We start from the raw sequence: 21,103 nt of genomic DNA, 5'->3' as shown, positions 1-21,103 counted from the left end.
ATCCATGAGGACCAGGGTTCAATCCCTGGCCTCACTCTCGTTGTTGTGAGCTGTGGTGTAGGTCACATAGACACGGCTTGGATCCTGCATTGCTGTGGCTGTGGCATAGGCCAGCAGCTACAGCTCCATCTTACCCCTAGCTTGGGAACTTTCATATGCCTCGGGTACAGCCCTAAAAAGACCCCCCCAAAAAAATATCAAGTTTTCAAGAGACAGTTAGAATTTTAGAAAACATATCCTCTGCTGTGAGCTTAACAGCTTCTCAATACCACAGATTTTTCTGATGAGATTGATGGTATTAACAAATATAGTTTTTATATTGCAAAATGAAATGTACCAATATTTGGAAGATCTCATAACTCAGTAAGTCAATACTTTCCAACCAACAATGTATAATGTTACAAAATCTTTTATGGTAAAGGATTCATTCAAAGCACAAATTAGAACAATGAATTTTCATGCAACAAAAAAGTTCATTCCTATAGTTTGAGATTCCACCTTTAAGAAACTACAACCGGAGTTCCCGTCATGGCGCAGTGGTTAACTAATCTGACTAGGAACCATGAGGTTGCGGGTTCGGTCCCTGCCCTTGCTCAGTGGGTTAACAATTCGGCGTTGCCATGAGCTGTGGTGTAGGTCGCAGACATGGCTCAGATCCCGAGTTGCTGTGGCTCTGGCATAGGCTGGCAGTTATAGCTCCGATTAGACCCCTAGCCTGGGAAACTCCATATGCCGTGGGAGCGGCCCAAGAAATAGCAAAAAGACAAAAAGACAAAAAAAAAAAAAAAAAAAAAAAAAAAGAAACTATAACCTATGAATTTTTTGAGTAATATTAAAGAAGAAAATCCAGGGAGTTCCTTTTGTGGCTCAGTGGTTAACAAACCCAACTAGGATCCACAAGGATGCAGGTTCAATACCTGGCCTCAATCAGTGGGTTAAGGATCGGCATTGCCATGAGCTGTGGTGTAGGTCGCAGATGGGGCTCTGATTCTGAGTGCTGTGGCTGTGGGGTAGGTCAGCGGCAGCAGCTCTGATTTGATCCCTAGCCTGGGAATTTCCATATGCCATGCGTGCAGCCCTACAAAGCAAAAAAAAAAAAAAAGAATATTCATTAATTATCTGAAAATGCTCTTCCTTTCCTATAGGCCTATGTGAGGCCAATTTTCTTTATGTACTTCAACCAAAACAATGTGTCACTACAGATTAAATGCAGAAGTCATTCTTCCATTAAGCTTGTTTTCTTTCTTTCTTTTTTTTTTTTTTTTTGTCTTTTTGCCTTTTCTAGGGCCATTCCCGCCTCATATGGAGGTTCCCAGACTAGGGGTCTAATTGGAGCTGTAGCCACTGACCTACGCCAGAGCCACAGCAACTTGGGATCCGAGCCACATCTGCAACCTACACCACAGCTCACAGCAACACCGGATCCTTAACCCACTGAGCAAAGCCAGGGATCGAACCCGCAATCTCGTGGTTTCTAGTCGGATTTGTTAACCACTGAGCCACGGCAGGAACTCCTATTAAGCTTGTTTTCTGTTAAAGCCAGACATTTAGAGATTTGTAAAAATGTAAAACAATGCCACCTTCTAATTAAATTTTGTACTTTAGAAAATAGTCATGCTTTCTTTCTTTCTTTCGGGGGGAGGGGGCTGTACCCACAGCATGTGGAAATTCCCAGGCCAAGGACTGAAGCTGTGCCACAACAGTTACCCAAAACACAGGAGTGACAATGACAGATCCTCAACCACTAGGCCACCAGGGAACTCCAAAAATAGTTACTCTTCATTAAAGATTTATGTAATATGCAATGGGTTTATTTTTTTTAATGAATGAATTGTTTTTTGCTTTTTTTTTTTTTTTCTTTTTTATGGAGGTTCTCAGGCTAGGGGTTTAATCAGAGCTATAGCTGCCGGCCACAGCCACAGCCACAGCAACATCAGATCCAAGCTGCATCTGTGACCTACACCACAGCTCACAGCAACGCCAGATCCTTAACCCACTGAGCAAGGCCATGGATCGAACCCGCAACCTCATGGTTCCTCGTCGAATTTGTTTCCGCTGGGTCACAGTGGGAACTTAATGAATTAATATTTTAAGCTTTAACTTATAATATGGTAAGTATCATAGATAATACCTACATAAATAAAAACTTTGGAGACTGCAGTAACTTTTTGTTTTTAATGGCTGCACCCGCAGTATATAGAAGTTCCCAGACCAGGGATTGAATCCAGGCCACAAATGTGACCTATGCTGGATACTTTAAGCCACTGCACCAGGCTGGGGATGGAACCTGCGCCTCCGCAATGACCCAAGCTGCTACAGTTGGATTCTTAAACCACTGAGCCACAGCAGGAACTCCAAGACCTCAGAAATTTTTAAGATTGTAAAGGAGTCCTAAGGAAAAAAGTTTGAGAACTGCTGCATTTTTGCTTTATATTTTGAATCACATAGGGCTTGCCAGATCAAAAAGGTTTCCAGAAGCATGTGCTTCTCATGCAGATAATTTTAGATTTAGATGCCAAGTTAGCAAGTACAGAATTTATTACTGTATTACCATTGTTACAGCACTTTGCTGGGGGTTATGGGATGTAAGAACCCCAAACTTACAATCTATAGGAAGACCAGATGTATACTCATAAAGGAACAAGAACCCAATGATGCATTAACATTGGGATACTTATATATTAAGACAGACATTTCTCTAAGGCAGATACCAGATGGACAAATCCTCTCAATCAGCACTTTTCAAAATGTGCAGCAGCAGCAGCATTGTGACATAGGAACTTACTAGAAATGCAAATTATTTGGGACCCTCCCCAAACCTACTGAAACTCTGGGGGTAGGGTCAGCTATCTGCATTTTCAGCCCTTTTGGTAATTCTGATGCTTAAGTCTGAGAAATGCTGCTAAATGACTGATACGATGATCAAAGGTTCACCTTCTCAATTCCATGCGCAGTAACGATCCACAGGAACGATTTCACAAGTACCCCTACAGAAGCCTTGGTGCTTTTACTCTATGGTTTTGTTTCAGGTTTGTCACCCAGCCTTGAATGCCTTATCCAAGCCTAGCTATTTTCATCTGCTGAAACCTTAGGGGCAAATTCAGGGATGCAGCCACCCACGCAACCTCCAATCCTCACCAATGACAATGTGTTCACCCTTCAATTTCCTATAGAACTGAGTCTGTAGCTCTTTCTTATCACTGAGCACACTGAGCTGGGTGTACAAAGTCTATAGATTCTACCGGACTATAAATGCCCTGGTGGGGGGAGAAAATGTGTTTTAGCCATCATTATATTTCCCATGGTACTTTATAAACAATGCTTACTCAATAAAAATGAGGAAAATGGTCTCAGCTGTTTAAATATTCAGTTGGGATATAGTCAGTATTTTAAAATAAAACCAGTTGGGATATACTCAGTATTTTTAAAAGTTTTATTTAGTGACAGAAAAATATAGGACACAGACCTCAGCTCAAAGAATTTATGATGTAGCTACAGAGGGAGGACTCACATCCATGAGAAATAACCAAGAATACAATGCAACTTATGAGAAACACCGAACCATGTGATACGATGGTCCTGGATGTGTTTTAGAAGATGGGAGGGCAGAGTAGACTGAGGCAGAAAGAAAAGGCTTCCACGGCAAGGCAGGATTTGAGTGGGGGGTCAAAGAAAACAACAGTGTCAGGTATTGGCAGTTGGGATTTTTTTTTTTTTTTTTTTTTTTTTTGGTCTTTTTGCCATTTCTTGGGCCGCTCCTGCAGCATATGGAGGTTCCCAGGCTAGGGGTCTAATCGGAGGTGTAGCTGCCAGCCTATGTCAGAGCCACAGCAACGCAAGATCTGAGCCATGTCTGCAACCTACACTACAGCTCACGGCAATGCCGGATCGTCAATCCACTGAGCAAGGGCAGGGATCGAACCCACAACCTCATGGTTCCTAGTCAGATTCGTTAACCACTGCGCCATGACAGGGAATTCCTGCGATTTTTTTAAAGACAGAGAAAAAATCTCTGAAAAGACGAAGGAGAAGGAAAGGTACAACATATGATTAAGAGTGAGAAGCTCAGTTTGGCTAACATTAAGGATTCTTGTAAGAATTGAGAAAGGTAAACGGAAAGGAGGCTTTAATGAGCCTTAGAAGATGGCCAATAAGCACATGAAAAATTGCTCAACATCACTGATTATTAGAGAAATGCAAATCAAAACTACTATGAGGTACCACCTCACATCAGTCAGAAGGGCCATCATTAATAAGTCTACAAATAACAAACGCTGGAGAGGGTAGAGAAAAGGTAACCCTCCTACACTGTTGGTGGGGATATAAACTGGTATAACCACTATGGAAAACAGTATGGAGATACCTCAGAAAACTAAATATAGAACTACCATATGGGAAGTTCCTGTGTGGTACAGCAAGTTAAGGATCCAGCATTGGTGCAGCTGTGGCACAGGTTACAACCGTGCCATAGGTTCGATTCCTGGCCAGGGAACTTCCACATGCCATGTATGTGACCTCCCAAAAAACAGAAAAAAAAAAAAAAAAAAACTACCATATGGGAGTTCCTATCGTGGCACAGTGGTTAATGAATCCAACTAGAAACCACAAGGTTTTGGGTTCGATTCCTGGCCTTGTCCAGTGGGTTAAGGATCTGGCATTGCCGTGAGCTGTGGTGTAGGCTGCAGACGCAGCTCGGATCCCGCGTTGCTGTAGCTCTGGTGTAGGCTGGTCGCTACAGCTCCGATTAGACCCCTAGCCTGGGAACCTCCATATGCCAAGGAAGTGGCCCTAGAAAAGGCAAAAAGACAAAAAAAAAAAAGAACTACCATATGATCCAGCAAACCCACTCTTGGGCATATATCCGAACAAAACTTTCCTTGAAATAGACACATGCACCCGCATGTTCATTGCAGCACTATTCACAATAGCCACGACATGGAAACAACCTAAATGTCCATCAACAAATGAATGGATTAAAAAGATATGGTATATATATACATAGTGGAATACTACTTAGCCATAAAAAAGAACAAAATAATGCCATTTGCAGCAATATGGATGGAATAGAGACTCTCATTCTAACTGAAATAAGTCAGAAAGAGAAAGACAAATACCATATGATGTCAGTTATATCTGGAATCTAATACACGGCACAAATGAACCTTTCCACAGAAAAGAAAACTATGGACTTGGAGAACAGACTTGTGGTTGCCAAGGGGGAGGGGAACGGAGTGGGTTGGACTGGGAATTTGGTAGATGCAAACTATTGCCTTTAGAATGGATAAGCAATGATATCCTGCTGTATAACACGGGAACTATGTCTAGTCACTTATGATGGAGCATGATGGAGGATAATGTGAGAAAAAGAATGTATATATGTATGTGTGACTGGTTCATCTTGCTATAAGTAGAAAATTGACAGAACACTGTAAACCATCTATAATGGAAAAAATAAAAATCATTTAAAAAATAAATAAAAAGCCTTAGAGATCAACCCAAGAAATTTACTTGCTGTACACTTCAAATGAAAAGCCTCCCTTAAGATTCTACTGGCACAAAATGAAAGATGTCTAGAGTTCCCCTTAGGCCCTATATGTATTTTGCTTGTTCATGTTGGTTCTCTTAATGTAACCATCATCACCAAGCTAAGATTTAAACCAAAGGTTGGCAGCCTCTTTCCAGAGACATGCCTAGTCTTTATTCACTACCGCTATGGGTGCTGGTAACAGATCAGGGCTGCCAGGACAGGTCTTAAATTTCAGAGAAGAACCATGAACACAAGAAGATGATGATTAAACCACAAACAAAAAGAAAGGTGCTCATCTAAAACCCTTCAACTATAATAGAAAAAGTAAAAATCTTAAAAATAAATAAATAAAAATAAATAAAACCCTTCAGATAACAACTTAGCAAGGGTAAACTTGGAGAAGCTGTAAACACCACTGAACCCATACAAGACAAATTCCAGGCTTTTCTACTACTCTTCAGACTGCAGGAGGGAAGATCAGATATTCCACAGGCCACTCGGCCTTGGTAACTTTCCATATCCTACCATAAATTGCTCGTTCCAGTTTCTAAGTCAGGTTGAAAGCTAAATATTCTAGGTCCAATATAGTAGCTGTTAGCTACATGCACTATTTAAACTTAACTTTAAATTATTTTAAAATGAGGAGTTCCGACTGTGGCACAATGGGATCAGTGGTATCTTGGAAGCACTGGGACGCAGGTTTGATCGCGGGCCTGGCACAGTGGGTTAGGGATCCAACACTGCCGCAGCTGCGGCTCAGGTCACAACTATGGCTTGGATCTGATTCCTGGCCTGGGAACTCCCTGTGCTGTGGGGCGGCCAAAAAAGAAAAATAAATAAATAAATACTCTTGAAATGAGATAAAGTTAAAAAATTCAGTCCCTCAATCACACCAGCCACATTTCAAGTGCTGAACAGCCATAAAACATAGAAAATAATTTCCACCACCACAGAAAGTTCCACTGGACAGCACTATTCTAGAACCTCCTTTGTCCAGGGACCATCTACCTGTCAAACGGACAGTGTCCTTCAAACCTGAGGAAATGGTTAGTTTATATAATAAAACTACTTTGGTCAAGTTATTTTCAACTCTTCTTTTAGAAATAACGTTCGCACGTTATTAGTGACCCAGAGCGACAGTGACCGTCTCAGTCCCTCAAATGCACTTCATTAGACTTGGCTCTTAAAATGCTACTAGCTATTTCCAAAATGTGAATCCAAAAACGTCAAAAATATAATAATAGGCAACTACGGAACACAGCAACAATGTATCCTAGGCGCACAGGTCAATTCCAAGAGTTTCAAAAAGTATTTATTAATGGCTTATCACTGTAATTAATGAACAATACCTCCCTAGATGAATGAACTTAGGTTCTGGTGCCTTTTTTTCTTTTCTTTTTTGGTCTTTTTAGGGCCGAACCTGCAGCATATGAAAGCTAGGGGTGAAATCAGAGTTACAGCTGCTGGCCTACACCACAGCCATAGCAACTGGGGATCCAAGCCACATCTCTGACCCACACCACAGCTCATGGCAACACCAGATCGTTAACCCACTGAGTGAGGCCAGGGATCGAACTCTCATGCTCATGGATACTAGTCGGGTTCATTTCCACTGAGCCATAAGGAGAACTTCTTTTCTTCTTTTTTGGCCGCTCCTTTAACTTCATGAAGTTCCTGAGCCGGGGATCAGATAGGAGCTGCAGTTTCGACCTACTTGCAGCTGTGGCAACACTGGATCCTTAACCCATTGTGTCAGGCCAAGGAAGGAACCTGTGTCCCAGCACTCCAGAGATTGCAGCTGATCCCGTTGTGCCACAGCGGGGACTCCTTATTTATTTTTGAAAGTCAGTTATATTATTTTATAATCCCACTTTCCAAACTATACCTAGAATTCTTTATTTACAACTCTAACTGATGCCATAGTTCCAATATTTTTTTGAGCCAAAAGCTGTTCGTAAAGTGTTTATCTCTAGAACCACTCACTTCTCAACAGTCAAAAATAACTCCTGTTTGACTCATAACATCCTCAAGAGGGAAATGTGGAGAGACATCTACTTCTAAGCACTAATCATGTACCAGGGGAAGGCCTCCTTCTGTCTGAAAGGTTTACATTTCCACCCCAAACCAGGAAGTTTTACTGCCAAACATCAATACTAGAGGAACGTTTTTTTCTTGTTTTGTTTTGTTTCTCTGTAACCTACAGATTTTAAGAGACAAAAAACCAGGCCTGAAATAAACAAAAATTTCCAACTAGATTAATAGCTTGCTTCTGTGATTTAACATCAAGATCTGATCTAAATAACAAATATAAAAAGGCAAAATATTAACTTCAGGGAAGCAAATAACCTTAAAAGATCTATCCTCTTTGGTTGCGTTTTTTTTGGGGGGGGTTGTTTTTTTGTTTGTTTTTATCTTTTTAGGGCCACACCCACGGCATATGGAGGTTCCCAGGCTAGAGGGCTAATCAGACTATAGCTGCCAGCCTACACCACAGCCACAGCAATGCCAAATCCAAGCCGTGTCTGCGACCTACACCACAGCTCACGGCAACGCCAGAGCCTTAACCCACTGAGCAAGGCCAGGGATCAAACTCGCAACCCACGGCTCCTAGTTGGATTCATTTCTACTACTCCACGACGGGAACTCCCTCTTTGGTATTTCTAAAAAAAGAAGTATGCATTGTATGTCTTGAGAATGTCAGCTTTACAGAAAGTTGAGATTTCAAAGCAGGACCATTCTTTCGCCCAGCAAAATAAACACCTTCTCCCCTCTATGAAATCAAGCATTGGTACACATTTGTCTAGTGTGCTGGGTACTGGGAAATACCAACATTTGGGGAGGTTTTGTGAAATCAAAACAATGTTGGGACATAGAAAGCATCACAAATATTAGCTATTATTAATTCTAAGAATCCAAGCACTGTATTTTCCTTTCCGATATAACCTCTCTCGATACAAGTTACTGGAGAGGAAATTACATACAAATCAATCTCCCATTCTAAACAAACAAATTTTCAGAGGGTGAAGATACAGTTCAAGACGACAGCGTTTTCAAAACATAAAACACAGACTTATTGCTGTTACTCCTTTTAAAAATCAATTTCAAAAGCAATTACCTGTCATCTGCCTCATAAAGGTAAGAATGTTGAAAACATCCAAATAACAAAAAATGTTACTTGTAGTAAATAACGATAGTGGGTTAGTTACCAGGACCTTGAAGAGGAGGAAAAAAAAGACCCTAGGAATGAAGCCCAAGTTCAGAGGTGGTACTACTCACACTTTATGCAAGACACAAAGAGCTGTTACTGTCCAGCCATCCCACGAAAGTACCAGAGTGTCATTTCAAAAGGCCTCCAGGATCACCGTTCATCTGCTAATACCCACTCTCATTCAGTCCCCATCCTCATAACCCCTCCACCAAAGAGGTCTTGCAAAGGAAACAGGAATTCAAGAGTTAAAGATTCAGTTCTACGCTCCCTGTGTAACTATATATAAACATATAAACAGAAATATTTTCAATAGTGAAAACTGACCTAAAGCAGTTAAAAATTGCCCCCATCGCTAAAACTGATTTTAAATTGGCAATTTCAAGTATCTACAACCTAAGTGCACAGGATGACTCATTTCTTAAAATCTGTCTTAAAGGAGCTTCCACTGTGCCACAGTGGGTTAAGGATCTGGTGCTTCCAGAGCTGTGGCGTAGGTTGCAACTACAGCTCGGATTCGATCCCTGGCCTGGGCACTTCCACATGCCAAGGGTGCAGACAAAAAAAAAGAAGAAGAGAAGACATCCCAGTTAAAGAGACAGACACATTTGGCACATTTGGCAGGGAACAGACCTAGCGAATCTAAAAAGGGCTCCTAGGAGTTCTCCTGTGGTGCAGGGTTAAGGATCTGGCACTGTCATTTCAGCAGCTTGGGTGGCTGCTGTGGCGTGGGTTCAATCCCTGGCCGAGGAACTTCTGCATGCCATAGGCGCAGCCAAAATATTAAAAATAAATTAAAAAGAACTCCTATGAGTTCCTGTCGTGGCTCAGTGGTTAATGAACCCAAGTAGGAACCATGAGGTTGTGGGTTCGATCCCTGGCCTTGCTCAGTGGGTTAAGGATCCGGCGTTGCCATGAGCTGTGGTGTAGGTCGCAGACGCGGCTCGGATCCCGCGTTGCTGTGGCTCTGGTGTAGGCTGGCAGCTACAGCTCCGATTAGACCCTTAGCCTCGGAACCTCCATATGCCACGAGAGCGACCCTAAAAATGGCAAAAAGACAAAAAAAAAAAAAAAAAAAAAGAACTCCTAGTCTCAAAGAAAGTAAATATTTTAAGACTCTAGGTCATATGTGTTTAGGAAAATAGGAACATATGACTGTTACAGAGGGGAAAATTAGAGAACACATAAGACAATGCTTCACATACAGATGGCCAACAGGCCACATGAAAAGATACTCAACATCACTAATTATAAGAGATATACAAATCAGGACTACCGTGAGGTGGCCTAGCAGTTAAGGTTCAGTTGTCACTGCTATGGATCTATTTTACTTCCTGGCCCAGAATGCTGGTGCAGCCAAAGAAATAAAAAATAAAAAATAACTACAGTGAGCTCCACCTCACACCAGGCAGAATAGCTTTCATTTTATTTTACTATTTTATTTTATCTTGCTTTTTAGGGCTGCACCCACGGCATATAGAAGTTCCCAGGCCAAGGGTTAAATCGGAGCTACAGGTGCCAGCCTATACCACAGCCACAGCAACACGGGATCTGGGCTATGTCTGCAACCTACACCACAGCTCATGCCAAGGCCAGATCCCCTACCCACTGAGTGAGGCCAGGGATCAAACCTACATCCTCATGGATACTAGTCAGATTTACTTCCAGAGCACCACAATGGCCATTATTAAAAAGTCTACAAATAACAAATGCTAGAAAGGATGCGGAGTAAAGGGAACCTTCCTACACCATTGGTAGGAATGTAAGGTAGTGCAACCACTATGGAAAACAGCATGGAGGTTCCTTAAAAAAACTAAAAACAGGGTTGTCATATGATCCAGCAATCCCACTCCTGGGGTATATATCTGGACAAAATTGTAATTCAAAAAGATCCAGGTACCCCTAGGTTCATAGTAGCACTATTCACAATAGCCAAGACATGGAAACAACCCAAATCTCCACTGACAAATGAATGGACAACAAAGATACGATAATATATACAATGGAATACTACTCAGCCACAAAAAAGAATTTACAGCAACATGGATGGACCTAGAGATTCTCATACTAAGTGAGGTCAGAAAGACAAATATTATATGGTATCACTTATATGTGGAATCTGAAATACATCACAGGGAGTTCCTGTCATGGCACAGTGGAAACGAATCTGACTAGAAACCACGAGGTTGCCGGTTCCATCCCTGGCCTTGCTCAGTGGCTTAAGGATCCAGTGTTGCCGTGAGCTGTCGTGTAGGTCGCAGACATGGCTTGGATCTAGCTTTGCTGTGGCTGTGGTGTAGGCTAGCAGCTACAGCTCCGATTGAACCCTTAGCCTGGGAACCTCCATATGCCGAGGGTGTAGCCCTAAAAAGACAAGAACGACAAAAAAAAAAAAAAAAAAAAAAAAAAAAAAGAAGAAGCTAAAATACATCACAAATGAACTTACCTATGAAACAAAAACAGACTCAGAGAACAGACTTGCAGTTGCCAAGGGGAGAGGGGTTTGGGAGGGATGGACTGGGAGTTTGAGATTAGCAGAAGCAAACTCTTAAATATGGGATGGATAAACAACAAGGTCCTACTGTTAGCACAGAGAAACCACAATGGAAAAGAATATGAGAAAGAATATATATAACTGAATCACTTCGTTCTACAGCAGAAATTAACACAACATTATAAATCAACCATACTTCAATAAAATAAGTTTTTAAAAAAATAAAAATCAGAGTTCCCACTGTAGCACAAGGGGATCTTCAGCATCTTGGGAGCAATGGGACACATGTTCAATTCCCAATCCAGGACATTGGGTTAAGGATCCAGCATTGCCACAGCTGCAGCTGAGGGCTGAGGTCGCAACTACATCTGGGATCTGATCTCTGGCCCAACAATTCCATATGCCGCAGGGTGGCCAGAAAAGAAAAAGAAAAAAAGAAGGAGTTCCCATCATGGTGTAGCAAAAACGAATTTGACTAGGAACAACAAGGTTGCGAGTTTGATCCCTGGCCTTGCTTAGTGAGTTAAGGATCCTGCATTACCGTGAGTGGTGGTGTAGGTCGCAGACACAGCTCAGATCCTGCATTGCTGAGGCTGTAGTGTAGACCTGCAGCTGTAGCTCTGATTTGACCCCTGGCCTGGGAACCTCCATATGCCATGGGTGTGGCCCTAAAAAGACAAAAAATAAAAATAAAAAAATAAGACAAAATAAAAATAGGCCTTCCCTTGTGGCACAGTGGATTAAGGATCTGGTGTTGTCACTGCAGCAGCTGGGGTTGCTGCTGTGGCATGGGTTCAGTCCCTGGCCCAGGAACTTTCACATGCTACAGGCATAGCCAAAAATGGAATTAAATTAAATTATAATAAAAAGAGGTCCACTTCAAAAATGGGGATGCTTAGTCTCTAAGATAATGACATGCTTTGCTCGGAGGAAGGTACAGAGGAAGCAATTACAACCCCCAAATTTTTTGCCACATAATCTTTCAACTTAAACTCACAGAATCAAACTTAGGAAAGGGGTCAATATCTTACATAAAATAGAAGGGAATAATTTATCAGGTGCTTGCACCCAGCACATAGGAACACAAGGTTCTTTTTTTAATTTATTTTTATTTTTTGCTTTTTAGGGCCGCATCCACGGCATATGGAGATTCCCTGGGTAGGGGTCTAATCGGAGCTACAGCTGCCGGCCTACACCACAGCCACGCCAGATCCAAGCTGTGTCAGATCCAAGCCGAATCTGCTATCTACACCACAGCCCATAGCAACGCCAGATCCTTAACCCATTGAGTGAGGGCAGGAATCAAACCTGCAACCTCATGGTTCCTAGTTGGATTCATTTCTGCTGTGCCATGACAGGAACTCCAGAACACAGGTTCTTAAAGTCTTTGTTTAAAGGATGACAACATTTTTTTTTTTTTTTTTGGCCACACTAGTGGCATATGGAAGTTCCCCTGGCAAAGGATCAAATCTGAACCATGGATTGAATCTAAGCCACAGCTGTGACCTACACCACAGCTGTGGCAATGCCAGGTCCTTAACCACTATGCCACAACAGGAACTCCAGAAGAACAATTCTTTTTTTTTTTTTTGTCTTTTTTTTTGCCATTTCTTTGGCCGCTCTTGAGGCATATGGAGGTTCCCAGGCTAGGGGTTGAATCGGAGCTGTAGACACTGGCCTACGCTAGGGCCACAGCAAGGTGGGATCCGAGCCGCGTCTGCAACTTACACCACAGCTCATGGCAACGCCGGATCGTTAACCCACTGAGCAAGGGCAGGGACTGAACCCGCAACCTCATGGTTCCTAGTCGGATTCGTTAACCACTGCGCCATGACGGGAACTCCCAGAAGAACAATTCTCTCTCTCTTTTTTTTTTTTTATTACTCAAACGAATTTATCACATCTGTAGTTATATAATGATCATAACAATCTGATTTCACAGGACAGAAGAACAATTCTTAAGAAAATAGTATTATGTATTAACCCTAAGACGAGAATTCTGGATATTTGTGTGAACCAACATCTTTTCTTCCAACTCCAACTAAAACAAGTTGCAAAAATATGTTCAAAACCAAAATGGTGACAACTTCTCAATTGTAACACATCAGAATTTAGGGCTCTGGGTCATAAATAACTTACACCACTGAGAAACAAGTCTATTCATTCCAAAGGGTTACTTGTCTAATGCTGCAAATACATTTTCACAGAACAAAAATGTTATGTTTATTTGTAGCGAACAGGAAAATTGATAGCAAATTTCATAATAGAGAGAGCTACTGGTTAACCACATACCCATTCACACAGTAAAATACTTGTGCTCTACTATTTTATTTTCTTTTTTTTTTTTTTTTTTTTTTTTGTCTTTTGTCTTTTTAGGGCCGCACCTGCGGCATACGGAGGCTCCCAGGCTAGGGGTCGAATCAGAGCTGTAGCCACTGGCCTACTCCAGAGCCACAGCAATGCTGGATCCAAGCTGCGTCTGCGACCTACACCACAGCTCACAGCAACGCCGGATCCTTAACCCACTGAGCAAGGCCAGGGATTGAACGCAAAACCTCATGGTTACTAGTCGGATTTGTTAACCACTGAGCCACAACAGGAACTCCCTGTTTTCTGTTTTTAAATATCCTGCCAAAGGATATATTTTTTTCTTTGGCTGTGCCTATGGCATGAGGAAGTTCCTGGGACAGGGATCAAACCCATGGCACAGCAGTAATCAGAGCCACTGCAGTGAAAATGCCAGGTTCCTAACCCCCTGAGCCACAGGGGAACTCCCAGAGGATATTTTAAAAGTGATTTTATCATTATAAAATCATTATACTCTTTTCCAATAAAATATAGAGGGTTCAATGTCAATGTTTTTACTTTTTATCTACCCAAGTTGCAGAAAAGTCAACACAAATCTAGCAAATGATACAAACTGATACCTCATGATGTCTGTAGAATCCGGCCAGGCCTCAACTCATATCCTGGCAGAAGTTGGGAAAACATTTTGAGCAATCCTGGCTGTGAAGTCATGATGATGACATCACAAATAAAAATTCTGATGATGGTGGGCCTCTAGGTGCAACCTAGCCACTTGAAAAAAAAAAAACCACAAGGTTCTGGAGTTCTGGTCGCAGCTCAGTGGTTAAGAACCAAACTAGTACCCATGAGGACATGGGTTTGATCCCTGGCCTCATTCAGTGGGTTAAGAATACGGCATTGCCATGAGCTGTGGTATAGATCGCAGACATGGCTTGGGTCTGGCATTGCTGTGGCTGTGGTGTAGGCCAGCAGCTACAACTCTGATTCGACCCCTCTGGGTACCTCCATATGTCACAGGTAAAGCCCTAAAAAGACAAAAAAAAAAAAAAAAAAAAAACTAAACAAGGTTCTGTACCCCTGAATCTGGAGCTGATGTCTCAAAAAATGCGCCTGCTCCCAGGAAATTATCTTCCCATGTGAAAATAAAACAGTATTCTCCACTACTGACCAGCACAGGCAACACAGGTAAGAGGAGAAAAGTACCTCCACCTAAGTATTCAGCTCACCACGAGGAATGTGTTTTTATATAGTTCAAGTTTGCAAGTTTTTTTGTTTGGTTGTTTTGTTTTGGCCACACCTGCAACATGTGAAAGTTCCTGGGCCAAGGATCAAACCCATACTACAGCAGCAACCCAAGACATTAGAGTGACAATACTGAATTCTCAACATGCTGCGCCACAAGGGAACTCCTGAGTTTGCAAGTTTTTATTTCAGTTCAGTTTCAAGCACCTTTTCTTAGCATTCTCTCCTGGAAAATTAAGCTATATTTAAGAATTCTGAAAACTGAGTAGGAAGTAAGTTATAAACTTAAAATGTCACTTCAGCCTTGTCACTCTACTACATTGCTAACTTCCAATCCCAATATTTATTCTATTTAGTAAGGGAGTGAGGATTACAATGTGTGAGCCAGAAGTTCATTTTGAAAATGCCGGAAGTACAAAGGCTCACCACAGCTCCACAATAGTGTATCTTTGCTAAGAAAAGCCAAAACTGCCAATTGTTGTCATTGTTGTGTTTTCCCCCTGCACCTTCAATGAGTTCTGAAATTTGCAAGCCAGCACAGAATAAGAATTAGTGACATTTTATTGTTATTTCCAAGGGGTAAAACACTCAAATTGGAAGGAAATGTAACAAAGGATTAATAATAATTATCTCTAGGTGATGGGATTATCAGTCATTTCAATACCTCCTTTTATGTTTTCCTGGGTTTCTCAAACTTTATTTGATACACAGTATACTTTAACAAGTTGGAAAAAATTGTAATGCTTTTTTTTTTTGCATCACAGTACTTCAACCAAGGAGTACGGAAGACCCTACTGAAACATGAAACCAGCACAACAGGCCAGTGTAAGCACTGAGATTTAGTATCCACAGAGAATGGCGAAGCATCACCAAGCCAACTTAGTACACTTCACTAAGACTGACTGTATGTAAAATAAGGCTGAAGTGAATTGATAAGTGTTCAAGAGTTAGGGGACAGTGCTACTCTCTCTACTTTCCTAAATGTTTGAAAATATTCTATAATAAAAAAGGTTTTACTGTAGAAGGTATTTTAGAAATATCCCAACCCCATCTTCTTCCTCAGCCTTCATAACCTCAAAATAGCTATAGCAATTTACAGAAACAAGAGGTTCCTCAAAACAAGCAGTTCCCCAAAACAAGCATGGTGTCAATTATGTCCAAATGAAAAGGATTAATATTCTCCATAATTCTCTCGATTTCTGAAGGTTTTGTTTACTCTTCCTTGTTATTTTGTGGGGGTTTTTTGTTGCTGTTTTATTATTTTTTAGGGCTGCACCTGCGGCATATGGAAGTTCCCAGGCTAGGGTTTGAATTGGAGTTGCAGCCACCAGTCTCCGCCACAACCACAGCCACACCAGATCTGAGCCTCGTCTGCAATCTGCACCACAGCTCATGGCAATGCCAGATCCTTAACCCACTGAGCAGGGCCAGGGATGGAACCCTTGTCCTCATGGATACTAGTCGGGTTTGTTACCACTGAGCCACAATGAGAACTCCTGTTTCGCCATCATTTTTGTTTACTGTTACTAAAAAAAAGTATGAAAAGAGAGTTAGCTCAGAAACACCTGGATTCCATCCCAGCTGAATGACCTTAAACTAGTATTTAATCCCTTCCTGGACCTCAGCATCCTTACCTATAACCTAAGGATACTCATTAATAAATAAGGTCAGTTTCTGACTCCGTCCTTTGGTAGTTCTACTGTTTTGAATTTAAATTCAAACTCCCTAAGTGAAAGTGCAATGATACAAAAGTGAAAGGAAAGCAACTGTGACTCAAACTTTGCCAAAGTAAGAGTACTCTGCCATCAGCAAAGACAGAACCACGTCTGATAAGATCAGCCCCAACAAGTGCAGCGTCTCCTGGCACTCTTGGAGTGGCACAGTGCCAAGGTGAATCACATCTCCATACTCAGCCCCTTCACAGTCCATTTCACCCCATCAGCAAAACGAAAACACTCTTTTATTTACTAAATCTGGAAATTCTACTGGGAGGCAAAGGAAAGTTGAAGAATTTGCAATGAATTTAACCTGCCAGGAGAGGGAGTTTGGCACTGAGCCTCCAGAAACAGGCTGCCTGTGACAGCCAAGTGGCCACCTGGTTTCCCCTCCACCCTGCTGGGTGACCACGAGGGGATCAAGCACCAGACAGGCTGAGTGACTTACCTGTAGACAGCTGGGCTCTGAGCTCCCTTCTAATCCTAAAACGTTAAAAGTCCACACGCTTAATAACAGAGGTAAAGAAGTTCTCAGAGTGATGGAACGTCCACTTTAAGAAAACAGATGTTTCTGAAGTTGTTTTTCAAGTCAAGCTAAAGAGAAAAAGTCAAAGGCTGTGTTCTAATGTCATGTTCCTGAATTTGGGAGGTTCATTCACAGCTTTCTCCCGTCCCCTGAAGTCATGGTTATGTAAGCGTCTGTTGTGTGCTGTGTCACTTGCTGTCCCCCACCCCCAACATGGGAGATGCCCTGTAACCTGAGCTCCTGCACTTCAGCCGCTGAAAACACTTACACAACACTCTGGTTGCTTTCCAAACTGACTTACATTTCTACTAAAGAAAAGCAAGTCATTCCATTTTTTCCCACCTTTCAGTTTCGGTCACACTGATATTTCTGTACATACGTAAAACGCAAGTAAAGTTGAAGACCATTTACATGTTTTCTTCAACTCCTGAGCAAAGCAAGGAAGGTCAACTATTTCGACTGCACAGAAAGCTATCAAAACCTAACAAATAAGCTGATCAGCTTGCCCGGGGCCAAGTAAAAAACACCTCATCTCCCAGCTGAACTGAGCTTAAGGTCCTTGTATAGGAACTGCACAGTCATGCCTGTTTATACACCCAAGGCCTATATTCCTCTGCTCCACAAGGCACATCCCCACAAAGAAGGGTTTCCGGGGGACACAGGAAATGACTCTAGAAGAACACGGGCAGACCCATCACCTCCTTGCAGGGTCTTTTCTGACTACACTTCCTGCCCTGTCTCCTCCTTCTCTGGACTGTGCAGCCTTCTATTACTGAATGATGAATCATACACTCACCCCTCTGGTGGTATGCACATCATGCTATGACTAAGTTTCTCATGGTCAGGGATAAAATTTTTCTTTGCACCCAATGGGCCTGAAAAAGTATTTAGTACACAGAGTTCAACAAAGTACTGAACTGGAGTTCTCCTGTGACGCAGCAGGTTAAGGATCTAGTGTTGTCACTGCAGCGCCTCGAGTTGTTGCTGTGGCGGGGGTTCAGTTCCTGGCCCCAGAACTTCCACATACCACAAGTGTGGCAAAAAAAAAAAAAAAAAAAAGTCCTAAACTGACTCAACAAAACAAGAACCCCCTGGAGTTCCCGCTGCAGTGTAATGGGTTAAGAACCTGACTGCAGCAGCTTGGGTCACTGCAGAGGCAGGGTTCAGTCCCTGATCTGGTACAGTGGGTTAAAGGATCTGGCATAGCAGCAGCTGCAGCTCAGTTTCAATCCCTGGCCCTGGAACTTCCATATACCAAGGGTATGAACATAAAAAGAAGAATAAAAGAAGCATTTACAGTAAGAGGATCTTTAAAACACCTAGTTGACAGGGATACATAATGTATAAAGAAGCCCTGCTTATAGCACAAGGCATTGCCCAGTAAAGCTGATAGCTCAACGAAATGAGTTGAAAACACACCCACGCAAAACTCAAAGCAAAGTACAGAGATCGAGTTACTGATGAAAATTTAATAAGTGTGTCTCAAGATACAAGAAAGGAAACTGAGAGGTAGTGACTGGCAGATTTAAGGGCAAGGGAGCAGGAGGTAGCATTTCAAATACAAAGAAGGGAGTGAAAGCATCGTTCTACTGAAGTGGCATCACGCTTAGCTGCCTCTGTCCTTCCCATCACAGGAAGCCAACACAGAGTCAAAGAAGGGTGGGATAAGAACATGCAGAAAGACAAGCCTGGAAACTGGAGAGAAAACCAACAGGAGAGAAAGAGAGGCTAAGGATGGATTGCACTATCAGTTGTTTCTTACCCATCTGTTATTTTTTCCCCTAAACTTCGGTAAATTGACTTTGACTTAGAAACAGACGAGTGACTATAATTTAAAATGAAAGGGAGGTCCCTGGTAGTCTAGGGGTTAAGAGTCCTCCACTGTCACTGCTGTGGCTCAGGTTCAATCCCTGGCCTGGGAAGTTCTCCATGCCTTGGGCAAAGCCAAAAAATAAAAAAATAAAAACTTAAGACCCAGGGAAAAAAAGTATTGTCCCTTGGAGCTCCCGTTACAGTTCAGGGGGTTAAGAATCTGACTAGTATCCATGAAGCTGTGGGTTTGATCCCTGGCCCTGCTCAGTGCGTTAAGAATCCAGCATTGCTGCGAGCTGTGGCACAGGTCACAGATGCGGCTCAGATCTGGCATTGCTGTGGCACAGGCCAATAGAAGCAGCTCCAATTTGAGCCCCTAGCCTTGGAACTTCTGTATGCCACAGGTGCGGCCAAGAAAGAAAGAAAAGAAGAAGAAAAAGCACTCTCCCATGTTTTAACATCTGGGAAACTTGTCAGTCTACTAAATGAAGACACAGAGTACTCCATGGGGATGGAGAAAGGAGCATCTCCTCCAGGGCAGGGTATCTGGCCAGCAGAGTGTTCAATGTTCAACATGCAGCAACTGATGATGAGTGACGTGAGGCCACTTAAGGTCATCCTGAGGTTCTGGCCTCCCAGAAGCTGGCCCCCTTGACCACAGAGAAAATGTGTGTGATGTCACCAAACACAGTTCAGTGCACAGGCCACCAAAGAGCCACTGCTTCACATCAGCACAGTAACAAGTGAGATAAACTAGAGAAGAGGAAGCAGCAGACTTCAGTTTTAGCAGCAACTAAGTTGTTGGTTTAAAGGGTAAAAGGATAAAATCTTAAACGCGAGAGCTAATTTGGCTAAGACTGGGTGATGATAGAAAGGGAAAATCCAAATGGCCCATCTCCAGCAGAGCATTCCAATTCTCAGGAATACTGGAAAAATTAACTGGGGAGAAAGGTCACACTGCCCTCTCAGAAATAAACACACACACGAAGTGAGAGAAAACGAGAGAATCCATCTTCCAGAGAGCTCTGTCCTTGTCAGGGTATGCCTAAGAGGGTGGGGCCGTGTCTCAAACTTGCTTAGGAAGCTACAGCATCTGAAAACAGTGGTGTTCTTAAGAGGATACCATGAAATATTGAGATGGACAGAGCCTAAAACATCTACGGTCACAGTAGCAAGAGACTAAGATTACATTAAGAAGCCCTATACAAGGTGAAAAATGATTGATATCCACTGTTCGTTTTAAAATTTCTGATATAAACTGGAAAAGGCAGTGTCTTAGTCTGCTTGAAGATCACTAGCACTCTCCAAAGACCACCTGGCTAAAGAAGCAGCCCCTTCTAAGGATGGAAAGTTGCCTGATGCCGCTCTCACAGTTCATTCAAGTTATTTTGGTGCTGCATTTGATAAATTTACAGTTAACCCACAAGCTGAAGACAGAGCTAGTAATAATTTATGTTTGTGGCATGCTAAATGCATACTTTTCAGCAATCTTTAAGCATGGCACACACACACACAAAAATAATGTAAATTAGAGGGAGGGAAAAGGAAAGGTAGGAGACACAGGTAGAATCAAAAGGTGAAAAACACAAACATGAACTCGGAGCCACTGGTCAGTACTTCTGTTCAGCCCCGCATCCACTAAGTTTACTGCCCTGTTTTTACAGGATTTACTTACACTAACTCAGAATAAGAGTACTAGCAGCCACTCTTCAAAAGCATGGTCCTGACTGTCTCCACTTCCAACAAAGAATCATTTTTTATTGACTTCGGGTCAGGGTGCCTTTCATCTGGTAGACTGCTTAACATACACCTATCCAACCTTAAAGCTGTGTCCTTTTTTAAAAATTCCACTGTCAACTATATTCATAACACCAATAGATTCTCAAAGATTTCCAACCAGAGCCCATCAAGTGTTCTTTCAAATCTGTGGTCCAGTCACTACCCAGTGATGACATCGAGAAGTGTGACAACTCTGGATGGACTGCTTGGTGGCTGGAAGTCTTGGAGGAAATACTGGTGTTTAGGAAGAGTCCAGGAGGCATAATTCTGGGTCTTCTTCAGCCTCTGTCCCTGTGTTGTACTAGAGGACCACTAAGATCTGTTTTCACTGATACTTATCTACATATGCAAGTATTTATATATATTTCATATACAATCTATGTAAACAGGCCAGACTCAAACAGCTTGAAAATCAACACAAAGATTTAAAACACAAACAGCTCTGGAGTTCCTGTTGTAGCTCAGCGGTAATGAACCCAACTAGTACACATGAGGT

The 21,103-nt window shown here is 42.2% G+C and overlaps 1 protein-coding gene across 19 annotated transcripts in view; it reads right to left on the bottom strand.

Moving 5' to 3' along the window:
- Positions 1-21,103, bottom strand: part of CLIP1 (CAP-Gly domain containing linker protein 1) — a 146,226-nt gene that overhangs the window by 112,410 nt on the left and 12,713 nt on the right. Inside the window, exon 1 of one of the 19 annotated variants that reach the window (XM_021072959.1) lies at positions 16,939-17,986. The exons of 13 other annotated variants lie outside the window; for them this stretch is intronic. The gene's annotated coding sequence lies outside the window, so the exon portion shown is untranslated. Of the gene's footprint in view, positions 1-16,938; positions 17,987-21,103 lie in introns of those variants that run through there. 5 more of the 19 variants (XM_021072966.1, XM_021072972.1, XM_021072962.1 and 2 more) reach the window with 5 other exon arrangements.

Source organism: Sus scrofa, chromosome 14 (assembly GCF_000003025.6).
Source record: "Sus scrofa isolate TJ Tabasco breed Duroc chromosome 14, Sscrofa11.1, whole genome shotgun sequence".
Classification (NCBI taxonomy): Eukaryota; Metazoa; Chordata; class Mammalia; order Artiodactyla; family Suidae; genus Sus; species Sus scrofa.
Note: the sequence above shows the minus strand (reverse complement) of the source record. Positions and strands in the feature narration are given on the sequence as shown.